Source organism: Triturus cristatus, chromosome 1_1, assembly GCF_964204655.1.
Source record: "Triturus cristatus chromosome 1_1, aTriCri1.1, whole genome shotgun sequence".
Taxonomy (NCBI): Eukaryota; Metazoa; Chordata; class Amphibia; order Caudata; family Salamandridae; genus Triturus; species Triturus cristatus.
In genome coordinates this window covers 615,098,114-615,120,994 of record NC_140579.1, presented here as the reverse complement: position 1 = coordinate 615,120,994, position 22,881 = coordinate 615,098,114, and the positions used below count along the sequence as shown (strand labels likewise).

General features: G+C 54.5%; 1 long non-coding RNA gene across 1 annotated transcript in view; it reads right to left on the bottom strand.

Annotated features, from left to right (window-relative positions):
- Positions 1-22,881, bottom strand: part of LOC146870718 (uncharacterized) — a 95,710-nt gene that overhangs the window by 15,488 nt on the left and 57,341 nt on the right. Inside the window, exon 2 of the long non-coding RNA XR_014959442.1 lies at positions 12,676-12,782. This is a non-coding gene — a long non-coding RNA (uncharacterized LOC146870718). The remainder of the gene's footprint in view (positions 1-12,675; positions 12,783-22,881) is intronic.

Genomic DNA, 22,881 nt, shown 5'->3' with positions numbered 1-22,881 from the left:
TTAGTAAACATACCATTACTACTGTAGGGGCAGGGCTAAGTGGAAGGGGCCTTTACAGGATGAGTGCCTATGAGGGACATTTAGAAGCAGGGCGAGATCAAATCTTTTGCGTTGGGGTCTAGATGTAAGCCTTTGATTACAAGAAGAAAGTTGTGGTCCTTTTATTCACCGGACGCGCAAGTTTGCTGGCCAAAGAGAGGCAGGGTGAGAGGACGTGTCTCTTACAGGAGTAAGCAGTGCATTAAAGGGTCACGCTGCATCTTCTGGAGATTTGCTGGTAGTGGGAAGCAGGGTGCGAGCTCTGATCTTATCGAATGAGTTTACACTGAGTGCTGAATTGCAAGGAGAGCATACGTTCTTACCTACAGGGGCGTGGGAGCAGGTTACTCCGGAGTTGTGTGTGGTCAAATGGAAATGAAAAGACTGGGAGCTCAAAGAAGCATTGACAATGCAAGTGTTACATGTGGTGTACATGAGAACAACACAGATGTGAATAGTTACTGAAGGGAGGGGAAGGGATAACTGTTAGACACACAGCAGGCCAGGTAACACAAAAGTGTATATGATGGGACAGACAAGACAGCTGTGGAAGAATGTAGTGGAGAAAGCATGACCCGCTCTATACCTGCATTGGAGGTTGGTCACGATGTCACAAATCCTAAGCTATGACTGATCAGTTAAAGGAGAGATGTTCACGGGGGTGCACGTCTGACAAACTACCTTCTCTGTGGTGGAGCTTAAACCATGCTAATTTTTTTATTTTTGTACATACCTTCAATTTTAACACTTGTATGGCACAGGTTAGTAAACTATGGTATAAACAAACTTTATTTAAGCGCACTCTCTCGCAATTGTTTTTTACACACTAATTCAAGAAACACTATGCTTAGGTAACCGGAATGGGAGGATCATTACTAACATTCACAGTCATGTCTCATTGTTTGGCTGTAGCCTCTACCTGTAGCAGGAATGGCAGACAGGCAATTACAAGAAGGGTGTGAAAAGGAACAGAAGCCACATGTTCTTGTACCACATTGCCTGATGTCAGGGGACAAACAACAGGCCGAGGGATGACGGGATGGCTGATGTGGTACAAGGTAGGCATTACCCGCAGAAGCTCCTGAGCGTTGGCCACGGCAATCTATCTGCACCTTGACTTGCTCCAAGATGAGGCCGGGGTCCACCTTCCCAGAACCCCCTCAGGGGCGGCCTTAGGCATGTGCAAGCTGTGCACCTGCACAGGGCCACCAAACCCCAGGGGCCACCACGAGGAATCAGATACAATACATATTCGTGGCGGCCCCTGGCAGGGATTTGGCGCATGAACGACTGAGGCGTGCTAAATCCAATGTGATGCACGCTGAATGGTTGTTCTTATACTCTTTTCCTTTCTAACCCAGTCTCGTCTTTGTGTGGGGTCGGCCTTGTTTCGGGCTCTTCTGGTAGGTCTTGTGCTTGTTTAGAACTTTTTTTCCAGGAGAATCGAGCTTGTTTTAATAGTCCAGATCTGGCATCTCCGGAGGTTCGCATGTGCGCGCATGCGCAGTGCCCGCGAGTCCTGCAGCGAAGGGGTTACAGAAGTACCACGCATCACTGGCGGCAGGAGGGGTGGCAGCACCCGTGCCCGGCGTGCAGCGAGCAGCACCGAGACCGGCCGAGGCCATGCACCGGCACGCCTAGAGACCCTGGGCAAGAAAGGCCGCCTTGCAGAGGATAGCATGCCAGTGTGCAACCTTTGGTGCCAGCTGCGAGGTGAGCAGCCCGAGGGTCAGGGCATGGGGAGGGGGAGTGAGGAGGTCAGCGTGTGCCACTGCAGAGTGAACCCGAGGGAAGGTGAGCCATTGGACGAGGGTGTGGGGAGCCCTGGGGAGGAGGGCAGATCAGGCGTAGGAATGTATCCCAGCCCGTGGGGGTGAGGAGCCGGGGGCGTAGGGAAGGTTGGGTGAGGATGTTATTGTAGATGGTGTGTGCTTTGGGTCTGGGTGGAGGTAAGCCATGTGAGGTGGCGAGCTGGAGGTATTCTGGTGGTCATGGGAAGGGAGGGCATGATGAATCGTGAGAGAAAGCCTCTCTCTCACGATTCATCTCGGAGAGGGCGCGGGTCGGAGAGGTGGTCACCGTGCGCCAGGGGTAGGGAGTGGTACAGATCGGCGCTGTATGTTGAGGGAAGAGTGAGTCAGGAGTGCAGGGGCGGTGTTTACTTGTGGCTGAGGGGAGGCATGGTGACTTTTGGAGGTGTAACTTGGGAGGCACGGTCGGATTGGGGGGAAGAGGAGAGCAGGGTACGAGGTGTTAGACGTAATGTTAAGGATTCATTAAAATGATTACAATTACAATCATGAAAACAGAGTATGAAGCTGATACTTGTGATCTAATGAGTGGATCTGCCTGCACAAATCTTTTAAAACATCGAGTGTTCGAATGTACTTGGCATTTGGTTATGTCTGTTTATATGGTGTTGAGGCAGACATGAAATGCAAGCACCTATGGATGGACGCCTGGAATAGAATGGCAGTGCCTACCCATGTTAACTCAATCTAATGACCTTTTGCAGAGACCTTGGTAGGAGACTGGCTTCTTGATCATTTCTTTAATTACATTCCAGTGCTTGTCATGTGACTAGCAGAGAAAACTAGTTTAACTAGTCCTCAGTTTGCAATTGGTGAAGCAGCCTTCTCTGTCCATACTAGGGGCATAGTTACCATTGGTTCAGCAAGTACAGTGGTACTGAGACCCAAAACCCTCAGGGGCCCATTGAACCCTGATAATTGCTATATTTTACTTCCTGAGCAGCAGCCAAAGGGGCCATTTTCCTTGCTTATGCCACGGCCCATGGGGTCGTTGGTACGCTCTGCTAGTGATTCGTACATCTGCTTAAAAGTTGTCTCCTGACTGGATGTTCCTTGCGCATTAATTTTGCTTCAGTGAACCTCTAGTGCCTTTTCATAGCCTTAGGACTCACTGTAATTAATCCTTGTTTAATAGGTGCTCTGAAAGCGAGCAGAACTGGTTGCTGGAATATGGCACTATACAAGAAACCTTAATTAAATATATTGTATTTTGTCTTTTGACAATGTGGTAAAGTGGACGAGTCTTTGGTTACCTGTAGGCTGTCTTCAGGATCAGTTAGTGACGTACTGAGACAGGTCTCTGTGTGCCATGATTTCAAGGTAGCTTACTCTCTTCCTGCTAAGGTCACTTCCCAAATAGATCATGAACTATTCTCCAGGCTCTACTGTTCTCAGTGGACTGAGAAAACAGACCTTGTATGCCAAGTCACATGATCTACCCTATAGTTTTATAACACTCTTCAAATAAACCTTCCATATGTGGCTAGTCCTCATAATGTGTCATACATGTAGTGGGAAGGGTAATTACTATCAATCAGTCAGGGTTTGTAACGCTCAGCTGCTTCACACATAAGGGTCTCGAGGCGGTGTGGGATTCATGCTGCTGGATCATGCTGCTTGTTGGTTGAACAGCGAGGTCTTGTGGTCCTTCCTGAACTGCTGGAGTGATGGTGAGGCTCTGAGGTGCAGGGGGAGGGTTATCAGGTCTTCACTGCCAGGTGGGAGAAGTAGCGGCCTCCACTGTTTTATCAGCGGCTGCATTGGGTGGCTGCTAGGGAGATGGTTCTGGAACATATTTTCCTGGTAGGTTGGTGGAAATTTACTTGTTCATTAAGGTATGCTGGTCCTTCATTGTGTAGTCCAGGGAAGACATGGTTTGGCAGTTCGGGCTGGACTGTTCCCATGAGGCACAGGGTCAAGGCTGATTTGCATATGGCCATGTCTGAACTGGGGTGGTGTGGTGAGCAAAAAAACTATGGATTTAGGCCCAGATCTCTGTATTGGGGTGAATGTATGACATTGTTCTGCATTCTGTCCATCAACTGTTGTTTTTGCAAGAAAATAAAAATGACACATCAAAATCTTTCAGCAGCCGCCACTGCTGATTGTCTTCTTTTTTTCCCTACCCACTGCTAGCCTCGCCCGCTGCATTGCAAGCAAAATGAAGAGAATTCGAGTACACAAATCTGGTTATTCGAAACGAAAGAGAAAGGTGGCTCAGCAGGCTTTCGTAGTGTCACAGGAAGGAGCAATCCTGAACTTTATCACCCAAGGGAAACCTAAAGATGGAGAATCCTCTGGCCAGAGTACTGCTGATGCACTAGGTAAAACAGGCGCTGACGACCATAAAGAAGAACAAAAAAATGATGATATCCATGAGCAGAATGATACTCATGAGCAGACAAATGAAAATGAACAAGGTGACTCTGAAATTGATACAAACATGCAGCAATTACCAACTCAGGATGAGGATTATTACAAAAGACCCTCAGACAGAGAAACTGAAACATCATTCATCGGTCCATCAACATCTGGCATTCTGAAGGAGGTTCAGAGTTTACAGACGGATGATGCTGATATTGAAAAGGAAGCCAAAGAGCAAGACCATGTTACAGACCCGTGTTCTGAATATGATTTATGTGATTGGAGGGATCCTACTTTGTGGCCGAACTCTCTTACGGACGCGCAACGTGTTTTTCTTGTTGAAAGGGGTCCCTCCAGGAGGGGCGTGGCTAAGATGGCCACCGAGACGGACGCGTCTTGTTGAGGCTCCGGGATCGGGCTTTCACCTCGCCTGTTCCCGTGGAGCCTGGGGGCGACCCATGTGTTCCTGTAGTTTCCCGGCGGCGTGGAGAGGTCGGCGCTGAGGTTCCGGTAGTGGATCGGCTCCCGGGGGCCGGCGATCACAGCGGGAGCCGCCCGAGCGTGGAGGAGCCGACCGCAAAATGGCGCCCAACCGGCTCCGCCGCGGCTACTGACGGCCAGCGATCCCAGAACGGGGACACCAACTGGCTACCTCAGGCGAGGTTCGCCCGGAGTGACGGAGCTGGGCACGGTGTGGAGGAGCAGTTTGGCGGGGGAGCTGCACGGCCGCTGACACCGGCTGGAGAGGAGCGCCGCCATTACGGTCCACCGCGGTTGTGGGCGGCCCCCGCGGACCAGGCCCCAAGACGGAGGTGCCGGCGGTGTGCGGAGCTGGAGGCGGCGACCCCCCAGGGGGGACGACTTCTGCGGGAGAGGAGCCTCGGATATCACCAACGAGAGCGTCTGCCTGACTTCAAGATGGCGGTGAGTGGCGGCCCGGCGGAGTGAGTGGAGCGGCGAAGCGGAGCGACTGTGGGGTGCGCGTCGGCCCCCTGGGACCCGGAGGTGCTGCCCGGACTTCGATCCACCGGCGACGCTCCCCTGGGATCGACCTGAGGCGCGGGGCAACAGGCGTGGGACTTGTGAGGCACCGACGGTGGCCTGGTCACCTGGGCGGCGCACTACTGGTCTGGAGGCGGCCCCGGGCCTGGTCTGAAGGATGCGCAGTGGAAGGCGCAGGCCGCGGGGGCAGGACGACGGGAGTCTACGCCAGGGGTGACACCTGCTCCGCCAGCGAAGAGGCCCGGCGGGGGGGTGACGACGGAGCACCGGGGGGCCCGGGACTGGCCCCGGTCTCAACTAGCCTGGATTTCGCGCCTGATCCGCGCCTACGATAGCCTTGCCAGTCGCCATCATGGGCAAGTCCAGGGCGGTGGTGCCAGCATCCGGAGCGGCGTCGGGGGGCCCGGCCGGTACTCGGGCAGGGGCCCCGGCGGCCGCAGGATTGGTCGCGGACCCGTCCTTGTCGATCAAGTTGGATCAGGTCCTGGCGGCGATCGAACAGTCGCGACTCTCGCTGGAGCAGCAGCTGGGCACCCTCACTACGGACGTCAATCTTCTCCGCGACGATCACCGTAAGCTGGCGGATAAAGTCACGGACAACGCCAAAGCGGTCGCCGACCTCCAGCCTATAGTGGACACCCACCGGGACTCGATGCGTACCTTGTTGAGTCGCATGTCCGCCATGGAGGAACGTGTTGACGACCTGGAGGGGCGGTCTCGACGCTGCAACATCCGTGTCATTGGGCTGCCGGAGGGAATTGAACGGGCAGATGCGGTGGAGTACGTGGAAGCTTGGACTAAGTCGTTCACCTCGGGCGAGGACCGAACGGCCTACTTCTCTGTCGAGCGGGCGCACCGCGTGCCAGCTCGCAGGCCGCAGCCGGGAGCCCCACCTCGCCCGCTGCTGGCCAAATTCCTCCACTTCAGGGACCGGGATGCCGTACTGCGAGCAGCCCGACAGGCGGGCCCCTTACGCATTGAAAACAACAAGGTCATGATCTTCCCCGACTACTCACGGGCAGTCCAGCGCCAGCGGGCGTCCTTCCTGGAGGTGAAACGGCGCCTTAGAGCAGAAAACATACAGTACTCTCTCCTATTCCCAGCCCGGCTGAAGATCATCCATGGCGGGGTCACTCACTTTTTCACAACGCCGGAGGAGGCACACGACTGGGCGGACCAGAACTGTACGGGGGCCCGGAGGAACGGGCGCCCTAATGAACAGCGAGCGCCTGCGGGGGGCCGGAGGAGGCAGCGCTCGCGCAGACGGGGCCGCCAGGGTACCCCCGGGGGGCCGTCGCGCACCTTGGGGTCACCGGACTTGGAGCAGATCGTCCTGGAAAGGCGACAGGCCATCAAAGCGGTGGAGGGCCTACGTCCGGCCTCCCCGGCGACGGACCTGGAGCGGGCCCCCCACGTCTTCACATCAGAGGAGGAAGAGGACAGTGAGGCGACACAGTCCGGGATTGACTCGGGGGCCCTGCCTTCAGTCACCCCGCAAACGGCCGACGATCTGATATGAGTGACTATGGACAAGGGGACACACATTCGCAACCTGGGCCACCGTTTTCCCCCGCTTCCTGTTACTATTGGCCCGGCGCTATTAGCGCTCTCCCCGCCGCCCTGGGCACTATCCCTCCTCAGCAGCGCCCATATTCCCCAAGTGGCTCATCCTAGATATCGTACACAGCCCACCCGTAGAGCCCGCTGCAGGCGCCGCCGAACTCCCCCCTTCCTACTAGGTTCATGCTCCCATACAACCCGGGAGTCAGTTTGGACGTACCGCGCTTGGCGATAGGTCCTCCAAGTTGGGGCAAGTTCCGTTCGCCTCACCATAGTTTACCTCTCCCTCCTCACGTACACCTTTTGCACTATGTCCATTCCCATGCACTGCTGCGCTCCCACGATGCAGGGCGGGACCCACGGGGGGGGGGGGCGTGGGGATGGGCGCCGGGGGGCCTCTGGGGGTCCCGACTGACCGGCCCTGAGAAGCGCGTTAGCCACATGCACTGATGGCACAAGCCGGTAAAATCACACTTCTCACACTGAACGTGCGAGGCATGCACACGGCGCGCAAGCGATACTCTGCATACGCATACATCAAGCGGCACCAGGCACACATTGCGCTCCTGCAGGAGACACACCTTGCGGCGGGGGAGGTGGCGAAACTGCGCAGGCGTTGGCGTGGGACTTTGTATGCTACGACTTACTCTGCATTCGCCCGCGGTGCCCTCATATGGGTGCGACCGGGGGTTCCTTTTCAGGAGATATCGCACGTAATAGATCCGGAGGGTCGTTATGTCCTCTTACTTGGTCGATTAGACGGCCAGACGCTCTTACTGGGAAGCATTTATGGGCCGAACGTGGACCAGTCCAAATTTTGGGACACGCTATCCACCCCCTTAAGCGCATACGCGCAGGTGCCGTGGATCCTGGGGGGCGATTATAATTGCGTGCAAGACACCACCTTGGATCGCTCCCATCCGCCCCCCCCCGCTTCCCCCATCGTCACACAAGCCAAACGGTTCACGGCCTGGCTGCACCATTGGTCCTTGGCGGATGCTTGGCGGGCTCGGAACCCCACCACTAAGCTATACTCCTTTTACTCCCGTCCGCACAACCTCAGAGTGCGCTTGGACTGTTTCCTCTGTTCCCCCGCCGTCCTTTCCACCGTTCTGGACGCTGACTACCTGGGTAGAACTATATCGGACCATGACGCCCACACAATCACGCTGCAGTGGCGCCCGCCACATCCCCCTGTCCCCACGTGGCGCTTACCTCGGGACAGCCTTGAAGACCCGGTCTTCCGCCAAACCTTGGCGGACCACATCGGTCATTATTTCCGGGAGAACGCCGGCACAGCTAGTACCCGAGCGTCGGAGTGGGATGCCTTTAAGGTTGTGATGCGTGGCAATTGCATCCGACATATTACGGGGGTCCGGCGGGTCCTCGAGGGCGACATTCTGCGGACAGAGGAGGCACTGGCCGCACTCACTAAAGAGACGGATCCGGCCAGGGTCACGCCGGCCGCGCAGGCTAGCGCCGAGACTGCATACGCCGAGGCGTTGGCAAGCATGCGCCGGTTCAATTTCGCGGCCTACGCTGCTAGGGCCCACACAGAGGGCGACAGGGCGGGTGCCCTGCTGGCGTGGCTCATAAGACAGGACGCGCGCCTCCCGACCATCACGGCCATCCATGACGTCCGGGGCACCCTGGTGCATTCGCAGGGGCAGATACTTCAGGCCTTCCAAGAGCACTACATGCGCTTATACACAAGCCCCTGTCTCGTGGCGTCGGCTGCGACCCCGGCGGCCTTCCTGGACCGTATTCGGCTCCCCCGCATTGATCGCGATACGCGCCAGGACCTCGATCGCCCTATCAGGGCGGCCGAACTTCGCCACGCCATGAAGGCATTAGCCACCCATAAGGCCCCCGGCCTCGATGGCTTCCCCCTAGACTTTTACCAGACGTTCGCGACACAGTTGGTCCCGCAACTTGAGTTGCAGCTCCGAGCGGCTGTAGACGCGGGAGTCCTGCCTCGTTCCATGCGCGATTCCGTCATAGTGTCCCTCCTTAAGCCAGATAGGGACCCGCACCAGCTAGGCTCCTACCGACCTATCACTCTGTTGTCGGCGGATTACAAAATCTTTTGGAAGGCCCTGGCTGACAGGTACGCCACGGTCCTCCCACGGCTGGTTCACCTGGATCAGTGTGGATTCGTGCCCGGCAGACACACCTCTTCTAACATACGGCGGTTGTTCCATGTGCAGGACCAGGTGCGGGAGCGGTTCCCCCGGGCGGCGTGTCTGGTGCTTGACCTTGAAAAAGCGTTTGACACGCTTTCCTGGGCCTACCTGTTTCAGGTCCTCCTGCGCATGGGCGTTGGACCCAAACTGTTAGCTTACACCCGGCTCAGTTACTCCTTGCCCAGCTCCAGAGTGCGCATAGGCCCTCTCATTTCGGCCTCCTTCCCGATCCAGCGCGGGACCAGACAGGGGTGTCCCCTCTCTCCCCTCCTCTTCGCCTTGGCGATGGAGCCGCTGGCGATCATGCTGCGCGAGGAGAGCGGGGAATGGGGCATCCCGATCGGCAATTCTACCCATGCAGTATCGATGTACGCCGATGACGTACTCATATACGTCCGGGACATCACGATTGATTTGACCCCGATATCGCGTATCCTGCATGACTTTGCAGAGGTGACGGGCCTCAGGGTGAACTGGGCCAAGTCCACTGTCTACCCCTTGACACAGGCTGTGCCCCAGGGACCGATACGAATGGGAGACGTTGAAGTCTCGTGGAGTCCCCAGGCGGTCCGCTACCTCGGAGTTAAGCTGTACCACACACCGCAGGATATATATGAGGGGAATTACCGCGCGCTGATGGGCACCATCCGCTCCCAGGTCCATTTCTGGAAGGGTCTCCACCTGGCAGTGCCGGGAAGGATAGCCATGGCAAAAATGATCCTGGTCCCGCGCCTGCTGTACCTCTTCTCCAATCTTCCGGTGGTTCCTCCGCGATCCCTGTTCCGGGAGCTGGATACTCTGCTCGGGACCCTTATTTGGGGCAGCGGTCGCCGGCGGATAGCCCTGGCGAAACTGCAACTGCCCCTGGATCAGGGCGGGTTAGCGGCTCCCTCATTCGAGGCGTATTTCCTTGCCGCCCAATTGCAGTGGGTGTCGCGTTGGACGGCGGGCCGAGCTCAGGAGGAGTTGATCACGGAAGCGGGGCGGATCCCGACCCCGGCCGTCCACCGCATGCTGCTGCCTGGTGCAGCACCGCCAGTATCCCGGCCCCTTCAGGTCATGACGGCGCGCGCCTGCTTGGCACGAGTTCATCGCCTTAACCGGGACACCCCCCTGTACTCCCCGCTGCTGCCGTTGGTGGGGCTCCCTAGGGGCCGGGCATACTACACGGAACAAATGTTGCGGGCGTGGACGGCAAATGGGATAACGGAGGTGGGAATGCTGTTCTCCGGTGACAGTTTGCAATCCTTCGAGGCGCTGGCGGGAGACTTCGAGCTGCCCAGGGGACAGTTCCTCCGGCACCGGCAGCTTCTCACGGACTGCCACAGGCAGTGGGGAAGGATGGAGGCGGAGCCCCCCACACACCCGGTCATTCACGCGATACTGCAGATGGGTCCCGGCCGCCATCTCGTCACGTGGATATACAAAGCGGTGAGAGCCCTGCGGAGTCCTACGTTAGCGACCCTCCGGGACCACTGGGAGGATGATTTCCAGCGGCCCCTACACGACAGGGAGTGGGCTAGGGCCCTCGAATACACCAAAAAAGTGTCCCGCAATTACCGGTTTAAAAACATACAGCTGCATGTTCTGCACCGGGCGTACCTAACACCTGAAAAGCTGCAGAAATATTACCCTGACGGGGCGTTCTGCTGCCCTAGATGTCTGGAGCCCGCGGCCTCGTTCAAGCACATGTTCTGGGACTGTCCGACACTACACAGTTACTGGCACACAATTCACACTGCCCAACAAGCGGTCACGGGGTTCCGAGACCTGGACACATGGGAGGCGTGTGCGCTGGGGATTCATGACCGTCACAAGTCGCAGAAAGTGGAACGGAGGTTCGCTTTCTTAATGTTGCTCCTTGCTAAGCGATGCATCGGTATGCACTGGAAGTCGCCGGGGGGGCCCCCGGCGGCGGCATGGGTGGGGGCGGTCAAGAAATGGGGCAAGGCGGAGGAAACCGCACTTAGAACGGAGGAGGCCCGAGGGATGCGCAAACACCCGATCTCCATGCCCTGGGCCATGTTATTGCACGCCTTCACGCAGGAAACAGCGGCTGCAGCGAGTACTCAACCGATAGATCCCCTGGGGGTGCCAGCGACCGCAGAGCCCTCCCGGGGAGCGGCGCGGGCAGTCCAAACGCCCGGTGCCTCGCAGTGGCAGGTGCCGCATGCTCTGCCGCCGGACCCCTCATAGGCTGCGGCTGATGCCCCGGCCCCCCCGGGGCGCCTTCCCCCCTCCCGGAGTCCGCGCTCCCCTGGCTTTCCCCCCCCCCCCCTTTTCTGTCCTTGCTCTCTCACGCTGGTCCAGCTCTCGAGCGCATAGCTACAAGCATTCCTGATAGCCGACATAGTGCACCCTTCCCAACCCCATGGTTCCTTGCCCCCAGTTCCTTCATAGTTATCCACTGGCTGCATTTCTCTCGCCTTCGCGACACTACGCACAAGGGTCCAAACACACTGCGCGGCGCCCCTGCGGCGCAGAGATCAGGCCGCGCTCCGGCAGGACACGCACAATGGCTGCTCCCGGGAACACACACCGGTGGCCCTACTCAGGATAGGGCTGGGTGGCCTGGGTGCCCACAAGACTGTGAGGTCCAGAAGGCTACGACTGAACGCGCTTGCTATGTAAATCTCTGTGCTGATGGCGTTACCACCTGTGCCTGTGTATGTCTTTCCATATAAATGCCAATAAAAAACGTTTTTCAAAAAAAAGAAAGGGGTCCCTCCAGAGACCCAGATTCTAAAATAAAGTATCCAAGTGATGAGCACTCAAAAAGTAAACGTTGTTTTTCTGTTACCATGTTACTGGTCATCTAACGCCTTTTCTGAACGTTTTATTAAAACACCTTCCTGAGCTCCACCCCGCCCGGACCCCCTCTTCCGGGGCCCCCTACCTGCACTCCCTGCACAGGGCCACCATGAGCCTAGAGCTGCCCCTGACCCCCTGCCCCCACCGGGGAAAAGCCAGACGAGAAACCGTCCATTTCTGCAGGCACCAGGATCAAAGTCACAGCGTGCAACAGAACACTCTCCGAAACCGGAAGAGCAGGGAGGGCGTTTCCAGTCACTAGCATGCTGGTAAGTGTAGTAACGAGCAGTGGGGATTACGGCAAACAGAGCCGCGAAAACGTAGAAATAGAACAAGCACAAGCGCGCGCACGCCTCACGCGGCAGCAGGGGGAGGGGAGAGAGGAAGGGGCCTGCGCCAGATTCCCTTGCGGGAGCGAGCAGCAAGGCACGATATTTGCTATCATATGGCGCCGCTGCCCACTCCCGCAAGTGAATCGCCAGACGTGCACGCAAAGCTGTGCCGATTGCTAAAGGTCTTGTTCCTACGACCTAAAAAGCTTGCTGAGACTTTTACTGATGATCTGGAGTGTTTTCACACCCATTAATGGGCGTCAGTAGTTGAAAGCCTCCGAAGAGCTGAAAACCATTGTTTACAGTGGTATTCAGCTCTTTTTCCCTGCCACCATGTGATTTCGGCTCCTCAAAGGGTGACCATGTGATGGGAGCTGATATTGTGTGTCACACTGTGGCACGTGTGAGCTGGCAGGTCTGCGCCATTACAGTACTAAATTAAGGGATTAGTGTGGGATTAGTGGGTGAGGGATTAGTGTGGTAAACAGGGCACAACTCGAGGTTACTCACAGCTAGACACCATCTAGCCACTATTTTCACATGGTGGGCCCCACAGAAACAATCAAAACTTACCAGCAGCACAGTGCAGGCTGAGAAAGGGTTGGTCATATGAGGTTAAGGGGGCATCAGGCCTCCCTTTGTTGGAATATCCTAGCTGGCAGCTATTCGGAGCCTCACGCCTAGATGCACCAGAGGGGAAACAAAAGCTCACAGTTTATCACTTCACAAGTACTTAAGAAAAGCAGCATTTGACTTTGTTCAATCGCTGTATATAAGCGATATGCATGCACTGTAAGAATGTCAGATATGTTAGTCTGTACCAGTGTTTATACAAATAACATTTTAAATCCTCGCGTGCATCGGCCAACGGCCGTTGCAAACACTACCTCGGTAGTGCTGCGCATGTCCGTTGGCCGACGCGGCCCCGCCCGCACAATAAATCACCTCCACCGTGGCGATATTTACGTCACCGTTAACGGGTTAAATACCAATATGTTGTTTTGTTTATTTTATAGCGCTGTAGTACTATTCATCCCAATGCAGGGTGTCAGAGACCTTTACATCACTTGTACACATTATACATTGACAATAAATCATATGTGTGTGAATCAATGTAAAGAATGTGTTACATAGGACAGTGAGGGTTACAAGGTGTAGGAGCTACATGTCCATCATACCTCACTGTGATATATTAGAAGGATTACAATTTATGAACTGCAAACAACAAAAGGGTCTCTGCGTTAAAAGCAGTAACCCCCTTACCCATTGGCATAAAATAATAGAAATCTGTCATCTGCGGAGACATGCTGTCAGGACAAGGTACTAATCCTCCCCCACAATGAACTGATGGCCTATAATGTCTGTTTCAGCGCTGGGAGGCCTTCGGGTAGCCATGCGCTATTTAAAAACTTTAGACTAGACTAGTCCTCTGGTTGTAGCACTGCCTCCAGACACAGGAGGAATTTTTGTTACTGGCTGTGGTAAGGCAATACATTCAATCAATCCTTTCTATAGCACAGAACTGCCACCCGTAGGGGTATCTGGGCGCTGAGGTTGCCATGTCTCCGTCGAGGAGCAAGGTCTTGAGTTCCTTGATAAATTCCACTAGGGAGGGTGCTGTTCGCAGGTGGAGGGGCAGGTTGTTCCAGGTCTAGGCGGCGATGTAGGAGAAGGAGTGGCCCCCGCTTTGGCTGCAACGGATGCAGTGTTTGTGTGCGAGGGCGAGTGAGGCAGAGTGGAGGTGTCTCGCGGGCAGATGGAAGTTCAGTTTATGGTTGAATGGTGGATGGTCTTTGATCGTGAAGAGCTTTGTATGCGTGCGTGAAGATCTTGAACTAGGATCTTTTCTGGATGGAGAGTCAGTGGTGGTTTCTGAGTTGGGAGGTGATGTGAAACCGTTTGGGGAGGTCTAGTATGAATCTGGCTGCGGTGTTCTGTAGGAGCCAGGTAGAAATTCCAGCATAGAGAGCATTGAAGTAGTCCAGGCAGCTGGTGACGAGGACATGCCTGACGGTCTTTCTGGTGCTGATTGAGATCCATCTGAAGATTCTGCAGAGCATGCGGATTTCATGGAAGCAGGAGGATGAAACTGCGTGGACTTGTTGTTTCATGGTCAGTTCAGTTGGCGGTCGAGGATTATGCCATGGTTGCATGCATGGTCTGTTGATGTGGGTGTTGGTCCGAGGTCTGCTGCCCACCAGCTGTGGTCCCATGTGGAGGTGTTCTTCCCGAAGATCAGTACTTCTATTTTGTCAGAGTTGCGTTTGAAGCAGTTGTCTCTCATCCATTTGGCTACGTTGGTCATGGCGTTGCAGAAGTTGGTTTTAGTGTTGGAGGGGTCCTCGGTGAGTGAAAGGATTAGTTGAGTGTCTTTTACGTAGGAGATTTATGTTGAGTCCATGGGATTAGATGACGTCTGCGAGGGGGGTCATGCAGATGTTGAACAGGGTGGGACTGAGGGATGATCCTTGGGGTACGCCGTATATGATGTCCTTGAGTGCGGAGGTGAAGGGGGCAGTCGATTGCTCTGAGTGCAACCTGTAAGAAAAGAGTCAATCCACTTGAGGATGTTTTACTGTATGCTGATGTGGTAGGGTCTGTCAATGAGGGTGTGGTGGAAGACAGTGTCGAACACAGCAGAGAGGTCGAGGAGGATCCAGGGCAGCTTTTCTCTGTGGTCGAGGAGAGTTCTGATGTCGTCTGTGGCAGCAATCAGAGTGGTCTAGGTGCTGTGCTTGGCACAGAATCCTGATTGAGGCGTTGATAGGTGGTTTTGTCCCAGGTATTCTGTAAGCTGTTGGTTGATTACTTTTTTGAGTACTTTGGCTGGGTAGGGGAGCAGGGAGGTTGGTCTGTAATTTTTTAGGTCGCTGGGGTCAGCAGAGGATTTCTTTGGGAGGGGTCTGACCGCTACATGTTTTTATCTGTCTGCGATTGCTGTGTAGATGGAGGTGTTGAGGATGATACTGGTGAGTTCTGTGCTGATTGGGTTGATTCAGAGGTTGAAGAGACGGTGGGGTAAGGGGTCAATAAGAGCCACAGAGTGTATGGATGACATGATGGCTTTGGTGGTCTGGGTGATGAGGGGGGGCCAGGTGGTAATCGTTTGGTTGGTGTTCGCTGGTTGGTTGAGGTTGTCAAGGCTGAGAGTGGTGAGTCAGGGGTCAAAGCTGTTGTAGATGGTGGCAATCTTGCTGTGGAAGTAGTCTGAGAGGGTGTTGCAGAGTTCTTGGGAGGGGTGGATGGTGTCCTCTGTGACTGTCAGGATGGAGAATACCTTGACTATTTTGAAGAGTCATGTGGTTGGTCGCAGTGTCGATGCGGTCAGTGATGGCTTCCTTGATGTGCAGGTGGTAGTTGTGAGGGCAGCTTTGTGAGTGGTCTGTCAGAGGGGTTCTTAGTGATGCACCCTCGCTTCTCGAGTCGGTAGCAGATGCGCTTGGTGGTTCTGAGCTCTGGGGTGTACCAGCGGACTTGTTTTGAGGTTTTGTTGTCTTTTGCTGGTTTCAGCAGGGTGACTCTGTCGGCGCATTTGGTGATCAAGGTTGGAGAAGTTCTGGATGGCCTGATCTAGGTCTGCTGAAGTTTTGAGTTGTGTAGTGCTGACGGCCTGTGTCCATTGGGTCCCAGTTACCTTGCCCCAGCTGAGGTGGGTGGCGCTGTGGTGCTTGAAGATGATGTGCTTGCCATCAGAGATAGTGAAGTGGACGTTGGCGTGGTCGGTCCAGGTGAGATCTGTGATGTGGGTGAATTTTGATTCTGTCGCCGGAGGTAAACATGGCGTTGAGTGTGTGTCCGACTTTGTGCGTGGGTTCGGTGACTAGTTGTTTGGGGCCAATGTTGTTCAGGTTCTCCAGGAGGGTGATGGAGGTGGCACCGTTGTGGTGCATTGACGTGGAAATTGAGCTCGCAGAGTAAGACGTAGTGGTGGGAGTCAATGGCTGGGAGGATGAAGTTGGAGATGGCATCGCAGAAGGCTGGTCGGGGTCCCAGGGGTCTTTGAGTGAGGGTGCTTCTTACTATGGTCTCAGCATCAGTATGCAGTTGGAAGTTGAGGTGTTCCATGAGTGGCGTTGGGTCATCGTTGATGACGGTGCATCAAATGGTTTCCTTGAAGATGATGGCGATGCCCCCACCATGTTTGCAGGTGCGATCTTGGTGTATCATCTTGTGGTCATTAGGAGTGGTGGTGGTGATGTCGGGGTTCGAGGAGGGGTTGAGCCACGTTTAAGTGAGGAAGGCCACATCAGAGGAGAGGGTGTTCATGATATCCCAGATTTCCGTGGTATGTTTGCAGAGGGATCGGGCTTTGAGCAAGATGCATTGGAGTGGTTCTGGATTGTTAGTGTTCTTCTGAGCGGACGTAGCACTGGATCCAGTGCGGGCAAGTGGTCCTGTGTAGCAGGAGAAGCGGCAGTGGTGGCAGATGAAGAGTCCTTTGGTTGATTGTGGGGTGGACGTGAAGCAGCTGTTGTTGAGGTGTCCGGGGTCCAGGACAAGGAACTCCTTTGAGGTGTATCAGAGGATGGTGGGAGGACCAGGGGCCCTGGCGCTGGGCGCAGTCCAGGTGTGGAAGGGCGCAGATTGGCATACCTTTGGCATGCCTTCAGTGTGCCGGAGGTACGGTTGCGCTGCATCCTCCTTAAGTAGCCCTGGGAACTGGGAGAGGCTGTCAAGGAGGCAGGAAGGTGGAGAGCAGGAACAGCAAAAGGGCGTGCAAAACAGTGGGAACAGGTGGGGTAAACAACTGGGCTATGGACCCAAAATGCCCACAAGTAAAAGTTCCCAAACAAAATAAAGAGACCTAAATTAACAGGCAACCAAAGCTCTAAATGGAGGTCCCAGCCAAGCGGACCTCCGAGCAGCATTTTCGAACTGGCGGCTGTTGGAACTGGGAGATGTGTCCTGGTCTTTTGAAGCTGGCAGCAGAGGGAGTGGTGCATTGGCCTGAAGAGGGCTACTCATGGGACACAACGGAATATAATATTAAATGTAATACAGGAGTACAGGACACAAAGGAGTTTGACGCAAAAGAAAGACCACGATTGGAGAAAAGGGATGGTTTCAAAGACCAAAGAGAAAAAGAGTTGAAAGAGAAAGAAGAGAGAACTGAAATAAAACCTCAAGGAGAGATAAAAAATGAGAGAAGTCAATAAGGACACGAGAGAAAGAAATAGAACTGAAGGAAGAGCGCAGAAGGGGCAACAGAAACGTGAGGGGGATTGTTTTTCAAAGGGAGAAATAAAGGCAGGGAGACCATAAGAAAGGCAAATGAAAGAGGGAGTGAGGGAAATAGAGAGACTGTGGGAGAGTGAGAGAACGCAAGAGAGCGGTATCTAGGAAGAGAGAGAAAGGAGAGACGGAGATGGAGAAAGAAAACCAGGTGTGATTGATGGACGGGTAGACATAAACAAAGAAACAAAATATTAGATAGAGAGATAGTTACACTGGGTGACAGTGTTAGAGAGGAGGTGAAATGAGGGAACAATGAAAGGGGAGAGAGACGTGTGCCAGAGAGGGAAGAGAAGGCAGTACATATTTGAACGAGAACGAGAGGGCAAGGACATGTTATCTGGGAGACAAATTGAAAAGCTATAGTGGGAGTAATTTCCTGCAGCTTTTACAAATTCTGATCATGTCTCTGCCCACAATAAAAAGCCATCAGGAATCAAGCTGCTTGAACTTGAGGCCAGTTTAGTTCTGCAGATAGGTTTGCCCTGATGACCTTGAACAATTCTTAAACAGACCGTTTTCCTTTAATTCATTTTTAATGTGGGTGACATGTGAGAATCTATTACAGACATTTTGCAGGAAAATGTGTTTGTTTCATGCTACATCCATAAAAAAAGCTTTTTAGATCAAAACAGGACGTCGCATATGAGAAATGGGAGGGTATCATAGGGATTATTTGTAGTAATATTAGTGAGCTGCTGCTGTGTTACAATATTGAAAACACTGTCACTATCCCTGAATAGTAGATGTAAGCATATTTAGAATTTGGACCTGTGTGCCTGTGCACTGTCAGTGACCTGGGCAAAGAGGGTATTGAAGAGCTGAAATAGGTTCATAAATTCATGCTGGTCCGAAGAGGGGCTCCAACAATACCTTTGGCCTAGGGCTCCCCAAATCCTTAAGATGTCCCTGGGAAGATAAGCCAGAGCAGGAGTATAGAGACCCGAGAGTGTAAATGAGCTTAAGGCGCCCTGTTTGTGTGGGAGTAGCTTGAAGGTAAGCTGGCCTTAGACAGCCCCCCACCCATGAGTCCCTGAGGGTGAACAGAAGCCTCCAGACCTGAGGAAGGGCATGATCATTTGAGTTCATTTCACTCAGAGGGATTTCGGATCCCTAAGGATGAGAAGATGTTTCAGGGCCTAGTGGCAGCCATGGGATTCATGAATCTCAGGGTGACCACAGGTTAAGGGACGTAAGGGTGACCAACAGAGTCATGGACCCGGAAATGTAGGGGTGTACAGACGTGAAGTTGAGGAGGAGGAGACCTGTGGTTAGTTGCAGTGGAACAATTGTGCTTTTGGTCTTGGCCAGCACTACTGGTTTTACAAGGCTTAAAAGCTTATTTTATCACAAAGTACTACCAAAATCAGTCCCCTGATGCTAAACAGTTTTGTAAAATGTCATAGTCTATAAATGTGGCCCACCTTTTTTAGGAGGTGTCTGGCTTATTTGTGGTCCCAACCCGACCCTTGCTCTGTATTCTCTTTGGGTGGTGGCAGCCCCTACCCTTTTATACCCTAGATCAGAGGTACTCAAAGTACGGCCCGCGGGCCAGTTGCGGTCGGCCAGGCCTTTCCATGCGGCCCTCGTGTAAAGCAGACGGTTGGGAATCAACTGCAATTCCGCCTGTTGTGATTCCTCAGGGGCCACATTCACTGGGTAAAGAATGAAAGAAGCATGCGCAAAATCAGGGTCTTGCAAGCTCACCCACAAAAGGTCATCCTACTGCAGCTTCAAATTAGAAACAAACTTGATATACATCTGTTGGTAGGTATACAATATATCTTATTTTAGGGCAAGAGCATGAGAAGGGGAAACTTTCTAACTGCCACATTGAAAAGCCCCCTTGATTTGCTTGCTTTGATGCGGTGGTTAAATGATTGTAAATAGATATTCCTTCTTGCCACATACTGCTCTGGGCAAAGATGTGAATAAACATGAGAAATTAAGCATAATTTAATTGTCCGCTGATGTTGCTGGACTGTGCTTGTTTTCCATTTTACAAAAATAAATGACAGTAAAACATTTTTAAAGTACGTTTGGCCCATATTCAGGGGGCTTGAGAGGGAGACAGAGACAGAGGGAGACAGAGAGAGAGGGAGACAGAGAGAGAGGGAGACAGAGGGAGAGAGAGACAGAGGGAGAGAGAGACAGAGGGAGAGAGAGAGAGAGGGAGACAGAGAGAGAGGGGGAGACACAGAGAGAGGGGGAGACAGAGAGAGAGGGGGAGACAGGGGGAGGGAGAGAGAGGGAGGGAGACAGAGGGACACAGAGCGAGACAGACAGAGAAAGAGAGGAAGACGGTGAGAGAGCGAGGGAGATGGAGTGAGAGGGAGACAGAGGGGGACAGACAGAGGGAGACAGACAGAAAGGGAGACAGACAGAGGGAGACAGGGAGAGAGAGAGGGAGAGAGAGAGGGAGACAGGGAGAGAGAGAGGGAGAGAGAGAGGGAGAGAGAGAGAGAGAGGGAGACAGGGAGAGAGAGAGGAAGACTGGGGGAGAGAGAGAGGGAGACAGGGAGACCAGGAGAGAGAGAGAGGGAGAGAGGGAGAGAGGGAGACCGGGAGTGAGAGAGAGGGAGACAGGGAGACCGGGAGAGGGAGAGGGAGAGAGGGAGACCGGGAGAGGGAGAGGGAGAGGGAGAGAGGGAGACCGGGAGAGGGAGAGAGAGAGGGAGAGAAGGAGACGGAGAGGGAGAGAGGGAGACGGAGAGGGAGAGAGGGAGACAGAGAGGGAAGGAGGGAGGGAGGGAGATGGAGAGGGAGGGAGAGGGAGACGGAGAGAGAGGGAGGGAGACGGAGAGAGAGGGAGGGAGACGGAGAGAGAGGGAGGGAGACGGAGAGAGAAAGGGAGGGAGACTGAGAGAGGGGGAGAGAGATGGAGGGAGGGAGAGAGAGAGGGAGAGAGAGAGGGAGAGAGAGAGAGAGAGGGAGACAGGGAGAGAGAGAGGAAGACTGGGGGAGAGAGAGAGGGAGACAGGGAGACCAGGAGAGAGAGAGAGGGAGAGAGGGAGAGAGGGAGACCGGGAGTGAGAGAGAGGGAGACAGGGAGACCGGGAGAGGGAGAGGGAGAGAGGGAGACCGGGAGAGGGAGAGGGAGAGGGAGAGAGGGAGACCGGGAGAGGGAGAGAGAGAGGGAGAGAAGGAGACGGAGAGGGAGAGAGGGAGACGGAGAGGGAGAGAGGGAGAGAGGGAGAGAGGGAGACAGAGAGGGAAGGAGGGAGGGAGGGAGATGGAGAGGGAGGGAGAGGGAGACGGAGAGAGAGGGAGGGAGACGGAGAGAGAGGGAGGGAGACGGAGAGAGAGGGAGGGAGACGGAGAGAGAGGGAGGGAGACGGAGAGAGAAAGGGAGGGAGACTGAGAGAGGGGGAGAGAGATGGAGGGAGGGAGAGAGAGGGAGGGAGAGAGAGAGAGGGAGAGAGAGAGAGAGAGAGGGAGAGAGAGAGAGGGAGAGAGAGAGAGAGAAAGGGAGAGAGAGAGAGAGGGAGACAGAGGGAGGGAGTCAGAGCGAGGGAGACAGAGGGAGAGAGACAGAGGGAGAGAGGGAGACAGAGGGAGAGAGACAGAGGGAGAGAGAGAGGGAGATCGAGAGGGAGGGAGACAGAGAGAGAAGGAGAGGGAGGGAGAGAGAGAGAGAGAGAGGGAGGGAGACAGAGAGAGAGGGGGAGACAGGGGGAGGGAGAGAGAGGGAGGGAGACAGAGGGACACAGAGGGAGACAGACAGAGAAAGAGAGGAAGACGGTGAGAGAGCGAGGGAGATGGAGTGAGAGGGAGACAAAGGGAGGGAGACAGAGGGAGACCGAGAGAGAGGGAGACCGAGAGAGAGGGAGACCGAGAGAGAGGGAGACCGAGAGAGGGAGACAGAGAGAGCAAGACAGAGAGAGAGGGAGACAAAGGGACACAGAGGGGGACAGACAGAGAGGGAGACAGACAGAGAGGGAGACAGACAGAGAGGGAGACTGACAGAGAGGGAGACAGACAGAGGGAGACAGGGAGAGAGAGAGGGAGAGAGAGAGGGAGACAGGGAGAGAGAGAGGGAGAGAGAGAGAGGGAGACAGGGAGAGAGAGAGAGGGAGACAGGGAGACCAGGAGAGAGAGAGAGGGAGACGGGGAGACCGGGAGTGAGAGAGAGGGAGACAGGGAGACTGGGAGAGGGAGGGGGAGAGAGGGAGACCGGGAGAGGGAGAGAGAGAGGGAGAGAGGGAGACGGAGAGGGAGAGAGGGAGACGGAGAGGGAGAGAGGGAGACGGAGAGGGAGAGAGGGAGACGGAGAGGGAGAGAGGGAGACAGAGAGGGAGGGAGGGAGGGAGGGAGATGGAGAGGGAGGGAGATGGAGAGGGAGAGGGAGGGAGACGGAGAGAGAGGGAGACAGAGAGAGAGGGAGGGAGACGGAGAGAGAGGGAGGGAGACGGAGAGAGAAAGGGAGGGAGACTGAGAGAGGGGGAGAGAGACTAAGAGAGGGAGAGAGATGGAGGGAGGGAGAGAGAGGGAGGGAGAGAGAGAGAGGGAGAGAGAGAGAGAGGGAGACAGAGGGAGGGAGTCAGAGGGAGGGAGACAGAGGGAGAGAGACAGAGGGAGAGAGGGAGACAGAGGGAGAGAGACAGAGGAAGAGAGAGAGGGAGACCGAGAGGGAGGGAGACATAGAGAGAAGGAGAGGGAGGGAGACAGAGAGAGAGGGAGGGAGACAGAGAGAGAGGGAGAGGGAGGGAGACATATATATATATATATATATAATATATGTGCATGTGTGTGTATGTAAATATGTATATATATATATGTGTGCATATATGTGTGTGTGTGTGTATACATATATACATATGTACATATATACATATACATATGTACATATATACATATACATATGTACATATATACATATATATATATGTGTGTGTATGCCGGGTCTGATGGTTCAGTGGACGAATGTGTCCGCTGCAGGGGCCTGTGTTCAACCTCATGGTCAGTTTTTTTTTTGTTGCTCCAGCCCCGCCCCCCTCCACCACTGACCCCATCCCCACCGGTGTGGCCCTTGGCCACAAACCACACTGTAAATTTGGACCCCGAGAGAAAGTTTGTGAGTACCCATTCCCTAGATGCTTCTCCACCCCTCTAGACCCTACACTGTTCCTCTGCTCCTATGGTCATCAGCACTGTTCCCACAAAGACACTCCGCTGCTCCTACGTGGACCCAGCTCTGCTCCCTCCCCCCGACTGTGTGCTTTTCCCTCCTCCTTTGACCCTGCACTGCTCCCTGCCCCAAACCCTTTTACAAGGCCCTCCACAGCTCCACAGCTCCCTACTCGGGCCCTTCACAGCAACCCTGGACCATGAGCAGCTCAAACGTGATCTTCTGCAGGTTATTCTCCACCCTGCACTATGTCCCCAGGCCATACACTGCTTCACTCCCTCTCCGACCCTACTGCGTGCTCCAGCTCTGGACCCTGAGCGGCTACTTCTCTGGATCCTGTGCAACTTTCAGACGTCTACGTCCAGTTCACTCAACCCCTGCACTGCTCCCCCCCTGGAATCAGCTGAGCCTTCCCCAAT